Genomic DNA, 7,172 nt, shown 5'->3' on the forward strand with positions numbered 1-7,172 from the left:
GTCGAGTCTCCCAAGTTCGCACCGCCATACATTGGACCATTCAAGGTCCTCGAGCGACTTAGCTCGGTGGTCTACCGCCTGGCTCTTCCTCCACATTTGGCCATTTCGGACGTGTTCCATGTGTCCCTCCTCAAACCAGTTCACATGGTCCGGTTTTCTGAGTCATCTACCGGGTCATCAGACTTATCATCTGATGAGTTTGAGGTTAACGCCATCGTGGGGCGCAGGTATGTCCGTGGCAAAAAATTTTATTTGGTGGACTGGAAGGGTCATGGGCCCGAGGCTCGGACCTGGGAGCCGGTGGAAAACATTCATGCACCGCTCCTGATCGCGGCCTTTGAGCGCAGTGAGGCTCAGAGTGGGGGGCCCTAGGAGGGGGGGGTAATGTTAGGCATCGGATTCCTGGCACTGCACAGCGGGAATCCAGAGCCAGACATCCTGCGGTCTCTCATTCTCCTCCGACCGCTCAGACTCCTGCTCAGCAATCACGGCGAGCCAGGCATTCCCCTCAGACTCGTTCTGTGAGCCTGGATGTTGCTGCCACCTCTGGTGCAGCAATGGTAGCGCAACCTGCTTTGCAGGGAACTGCTCCAGAGGCTAAGTCCTCGTGCCGTGCTACTGGGCATGCCCGCAACTTGTCCTCTCAGTGGAGAGCACGGGTCACATGTGCAGGTCCTATGTCGGATCTGATTGGTCCTTCCCAAAGTACTGGAAGGTCCCGGAAGCGCATGGCTATAAAAAGCCCGCATGGCGGCTCGGCCATTCGCTAGTGTAGCATATTATTCTGTGTGTGTATGGTGATGGATGTATGGACTGGTGACTGACTCATTATGATCCCCTCCCTTGGTTATTACGAATGGTGACAGTGAGTTGGATTAGTCAGTCCCAGGTTGTGGCAAGCTGCACGCCACTTGCTCCACGCCTACACTAGCGTCCGTCGGCACCCGGTTCTCGGCGCCGACGCTTGCGGCTCCCTCTGCCGCTGTGCTGTAGTAACAGCAACTGTTGGTGTTTGCGGCTGCAACGCCATACGCAGGCCTCTGTGACGCTAACAGGGCCAGCGCCTTTTCTTTAGCGTTTGGGTGACGTTAACCCGAGCGCAATACCGCACCACCTAGGTGCATCTGCCATTGTCCAGCAGCGGTCTTGTCACCTACCGCACGGTGGACCCCGGGTGGCGAACGCACCTACTATTATTTATATTTGGTGTGTTCCGCCGTCCATAACAGTCGGCCTGTGGTTAGTGATGCCCAAGCCAGATGGGCACAGAGAAAGGAAAAGAAACCCTGGACCTTGAATCAAGTTAGTGAAGAACGGGAGGGGACTCACAGAAAATGAGTAGGTGAGCTGGAAGTAGCTCCACCCAGGAAGGGGAGGAGCGACTGAAGAGTACACCCATGGGAGAGCAGGCTGGGTCTTTGTGGGAGAACAAAATGAGCCACTAACAATTCATAATGCAACAGTACAGTTACCCGGTTGAGTGTAATTGATGGTTTTATGGCACCACACTTAGTGGAGGTCAAGCACGGATGAAGTGGAAGCGGTGGATGGCCAAGCTGGAGGAGGAGGTGCAGCCTGGAGGACTGAGAGTAATGGTGCTCCCTGCAGAGGTGGGGACTGTCCACCGTGTCTGTATTAATGCTGAGTCCTTGTGGCATGGGACCACTCCACAAGCATGGGATCAAGTGTGCTTCATTAAAGAAGATGAGCCATGAGGGTGGTATGTGGTGGTGACCCTGATCAAGCTGAAAAAGGATCCTCAGGCAGTACGGCCAGAAGAGGCGATCCCCAGGTGGGCACTAAACCCCAGCATGAGCTATATGCAGCCAGTGCTCCCACACTTCTGAGCCTTATACTTTCCATGGTATGTTCCCACAAATGCAGTGAGGAGACCGTGTCCAGCAGTGCTTCCACCATGTGCAGTACTAAGGCCTCAGGCCTGATAGAATCAGCAGGTGCTGCCAATGTAGGGTTGAGGGCTGGACTGGGGGGGTGGTCCCTCTCTTACCGCGCAAAGACGTCACAGACACCAGGTGGAGGCAGATTTCGGGTACAACAGGTCCAAGTTTATTCACAGTCGTCCGTCTGACGGCCCCAGCAATACACCGCAATTCTTTCATGGCCCTCCGTTTCCAGGCCCCGGTATACACACACCGTACTTTCACTTGAGACGTGGATACACACACAGTCCCCCTTTTTCAGCTTAGTGACGTTCCTGCCAGTTTGGTCACTGTGGCCGCCTTAGGCCTGTACACCAACAGCAATTTTACTGGTCAGCTGTCATCATCAAATTCGGTATGTTTTCCCCAGGGACCTCGTCTGCACTGCAGTACTTCGCGTCAGGACCACCCCCCTGACTTCTTTCCTCCTCAGTCCCCTGGTTTAGCTCTCCTCACAACACACAATTTGTCACAGACTTCTCGTCTCTTGAGCTCCTCCCGGAGACTGGAACTTTCTGGAACCCTCCTGTCAAATTTATAACTTTCCCGATTCCCTGTAACTCCACCCCCCATGACCAATGGTTTCTAAAGCCCTAGGCTGCTGACAAATCCTGAACTCACACTCCCTCCTGCCATCTTGTGGTCATCCAGGGTACTGCACTTCATCTACACTGTTCAGCTGTTTTCCTTCTATCATAACTGACAAATCCGTCCATCCGTCAGGTCACCTTCCCTACACCTATGTCAAGGATCCCATTCAATAACCTACATGGGGCAAACAGGTACCAAAGAAACATCAGTCTGAGAATGGCTGTGGATTTTAAAGTACTGATCAGTAGTAGAGCCAGAAAAGCTCTGTTATGCTTGTTGCATGAAAAGGAAAGGATCAGCAAAGGAATGGTTATGCGTTCCTATGGGCAAGTCTTGACTGGGATCCTCAGTGTTGGTCACAGACGGCCAAAGAGTTTTTGTGTATCCCCCTTTGTCTTGCCATATTTTACCATGAACTTTGCCCAAAGGACTGTGAGCCTGACATGAGGGCAGCATAAGGGAGCGAGGTGGAAACGGATGACCTAATGTGCAAGCTGGGTAAGGACTTCATGGACAGTGCTCCTGGACTACTGAAGCAATTGAGATTTTTGCCAATGAGCCTCTAGTTCAAAATACATGCACAATCTGTGTCGGGGTCCCCAATGAGTGGGATCGGGGTCATGTGGACCCATGGAAAAAATGGAAGATACAATGTCCCAACCGGTTTGAAGAAACTGGACTGTGCTCATGGATTGTTGGGCATCTGTTTTGTGTGGTGGGCTTGAGGGCCATTGTTTTAAAGGAACTTGAACTCTCTGTTCTGGGGTCTCATCTTAGTGGGACTGGTATCAGTGCTGACTGGAACCAGGGTCAGTGCTTAACAGCAAAAGAACACTTTTGTACCCCTGGAAGAAAGAATTGTTAATTTTATAAGAAGGTGTATTTCATGTGTTTAGGCTTTGCATTGTTTTTCCTGACTGTTTGAATACAACCATGTTCAAAGAGGGGAGGAATGTAAGGGTGTGGAACGAAATGTCATATTCTTGCCCCTGAAGACAACAATCTCGCAAAGTGAACACTGTCAAGCGTTTATGTGCATGTATTGTGATATGTAAAGTGTAACCTAGGTCATGCGGTTTTAGGAATGTATTGTGTAATAATGCATAGTGTTTTAGGTAATGGTGCTGCTTAGTAAGTACTTTAAAGGTAATACAGCCAACCAATCTGCAACCAATTAAAGTATTAATTGGAGGTTGCAAAAAAATTCCAGCAATATAATTAAATATATATTTTAATATTGAATAAATCCATAAAATGGTGTATAGAATAAAATGAGAAGGCAAATGAACCTCCAAAAAGCAAAGCACAGAAAATACTAGAAAATTGTACAGTATAAACTTTTCATACACAAACATATGCATAGAGAAGCCAGGGGCATCAATTATTAAAGTGCAAGTGCAACAGCAATAGAAGGGTTTAAATATCTCACCCAGATGGCTAACTGTGCAATACTATAATATAGAGTGTTGCCTCAAGGTAGCATACATAAAGCACAATCAATATTATTATTATTTATTTATATAGCACCATTAATTCCATGGTGCTGTACATGAGAAGGGGTTACATACAAAGTTATAGATATCGTTAACAGTAAACAAATTTACAATGACAGACTGGTACAGAGGGGAGAGGACCCTGTCCTTGCGGACTTGCATTCTATGGGATAGTGGGGAAGAGACAGAAGTTCGGGCATGCAGCAGCTCTGGTGGTGATGAGGCGGCAGCTCAGGCGGTGGTGAGGCGGCAGAATGGTTATTGCAGGCTGTAAGCTTTCCTGAAAAGATGGAGATTTTCAGGTTCAGGAAAGATAATGAGTTCAGTCTTGTCTATATTGAGTTTTAGGAAGCGAGAGCTGAAAAAGGAGGATATGGCTGATAGACACTCTGGGATTCTGGACAGCAGAGAGGCAACTGTAATATCCACACGTTATGAAGAATTCAAGGTATTAAACTTTAGATATGTTTTATTCTTCGTCCTCCAGCACACAGCATAACAGTTGCATTCCCATGCTACCCAGAAGTGAAACTGAAACTTCCCTTCTCATCCCTCTTGTCTCCACCCCCCAAGTCCCATAAGTCTGGCTTGCTTAAAGAGACAGATCTAATTATTATACATTACATCATCCCCTTTTTTTTTTTTTTATAAATAACCCATATTACTGATAAATGCAACAACATGAAAACGTCCAAAGAAATCATATGTTCGTTTTGTCTTATTTGTTCAATTCCAAAACCAGAGAAAACAAACAAAAAAAAACAAAACAAAACTGTAATTACACTTCTTCAATAAGCCTCGATGGAGCTCTTCTCTCTCGTGTAGGATAACGTCTGGGCTCATTGAGAGGGTTCATTATTGATGGACCAGCTACCTCTTGTTGGTCCTCTCCACCATCGGATACCAAATCTTCCACCAAAGAGAGTTCATTGTCATCATTCTGCGGTATGACTTTAAAATATGAAGAATTTCGCGTTATGGAGTGTCCATCTCGTTCAGCTGTGATCATGCTGCCTTTCTTTTTAGTAACATAATATTTTGCAGGACCATATACAGGTGAGGTCTTGTTGGTTGGTCTTTGACGTACCACCACGACATCCCCTCTTTCGATGGCACTTGACTGTGTCCTTCGCCTTCTGTCTGCATAACGTTTCATGGCTTGTTTGTTGGAGAAATCTGTGGATCTCACTGAGGAGTCACTCGGTCGGGGATGGCTGGTCACATCAGGGAGACGTATACGCAGGGTTCTGCTGAACATTAAATGAGCTGGAGCAGCATTAGTAGTGGAGTGTGGCGTATTGCGGTAATTACGCATGAATTTGTATAATGACTGTTTCAGTGGGATGTGCTCCAGACTCGCTGCCTTGATACGTTTCCCCAGAGTGCGCATAAAACGTTCCACAATTCCATTGGCTTGCGGCCAGCAAGGTGTGATTTTCCTGTGATTGAATCCCAAGTATTCAGAAAATTGTGTAAACACATGTCCATTGAATGGAGGTCCATTGTCTGTTTTGACCACTCTTGGAATACCATATGCCGAGAAAATGTCGTCCAGCTCTGGTATAACATTATTAGCAGATGTTGAAGAGATAAATGAAATAACAGGGTATCGAGAATATTCATCAATTGTTACGAGAATGTATTGGCCATTTGGCAATGGTCCATATATATCGACTGCCACTTCCTCCCAGACAGCAGTGGGTAACGGAGACATTTGTAATGGCTCTAAGGTTGATGATGGAGTGATTAATTGACAAGTAGAACAGCGTCTAATCTTTTCTTCCACCAAGTGATCCATATTTGGGAACCACACTTTTTCTCTGAGTAACTTCTTTGTGCCAACAATTCCTAAATGACCTTCATGTGCAATCTGTATGACTAAGTTACGCAAAGTCTTAGGTACAACTAGTTTGGTACCTCGAAGAATGAGGTGTTCTTCAGTGACTGATAATTCCTCACGTACGTTTGAGAATAGTTTTAACTCTTTCAGATCAATCTCAGAATCAGGAAATTTTTCCTTTTGAATTTCATGCCACCTTCGATTTTGGATGATTTGTATTAGGGCACAGAGTGTCTTGTCTTTTGTTGTTTCATTTATAAATTGATCAAGAGAAAGTGCTTTTGGCACGGCATGATCTGTAACAAAACGTAGGTATTCTTCAATGGAGGAATGCACAGGTATATCATCATTAGTAGGATGTCTTGAAAGATAATCAGCCGGATTGCTGTATTTTCCAGGTTTGTGAACAATGTTATAGTTGTAGTCCTGTAGACGTAGGCCCCATCGTTCAATTCGTGCAGGCATTTTAGCTCTGGGATTTCCAAAAATTGTAAGAAGTGCTTGATGATCTGTGACAATGGTGAAGGGAGCTCCATAGAGAAATAAGTGAAAGTGTTCACATCCCCAGACAACTGCCAAGCTTTCTTTTTCAGGTTGAGAATATTTTCTTTCAGTGTTTGTTAAACTCTTACTTGCATAAGAAATGATGTGAGGATTTTGATTGTTATCCTTGTACTGCGCTAGAATAGCACCCAGTCCCACGGGACTGGCGTCCACAATCAGTTCAGTTCGAAGAGCTGGATCAAAATAAGCCATAGTAGTTGTCGAGCAGAGTTCATTTTTAATTGTTTCAAAAGAGGTCTGACAGTCTTGGGACCATTGAAAAATACAACTTTGTTTTGTAAGTTCCCGTAGTGGATTGCTGATTGTTGAATATATCTAGCACAGTAACTTGCCATTCCAAGGAAAGAACGCACTTCACCGGCATCCTGTGGAATTGAGGCTGTTCTGATAGCTTCCACTTTCTTGGGGTCTGGTTGCACTCCTTTTGCCGAGAAGATGTGACCATAGAATTCTAATGAACCCTTGTCAAACTCGCACTTCTCTTTGTTTAAAGTGAGTCCAGCAGAAAGCAGACATTCAAAGATATCATATAGAGCACGATTATGCTCAGCTTGAGTTTTACCAAAAACCAATATGTCATCACTGTAATTAAAGGCATTTGGGATGTGTTGAATGACACTCCTTATTGCATCCTGAAAAATTTCTGCTGCTGAGCAGACTCCAAAAGTCAATCTTTTGTATCTTCTGAGGCCCACATGGGTGGAAAATGTGGTCAAGTATCGGGACTCTGGACTCAGTTCTAAT

The sequence above is a fragment of the Dendrobates tinctorius genome, unplaced genomic scaffold, assembly GCF_039654945.1.
Source record: "Dendrobates tinctorius isolate UK_male_01 unplaced genomic scaffold, ASM3965494v1 ptg000029l, whole genome shotgun sequence".
Classification (NCBI taxonomy): domain Eukaryota; kingdom Metazoa; phylum Chordata; class Amphibia; order Anura; family Dendrobatidae; genus Dendrobates; species Dendrobates tinctorius.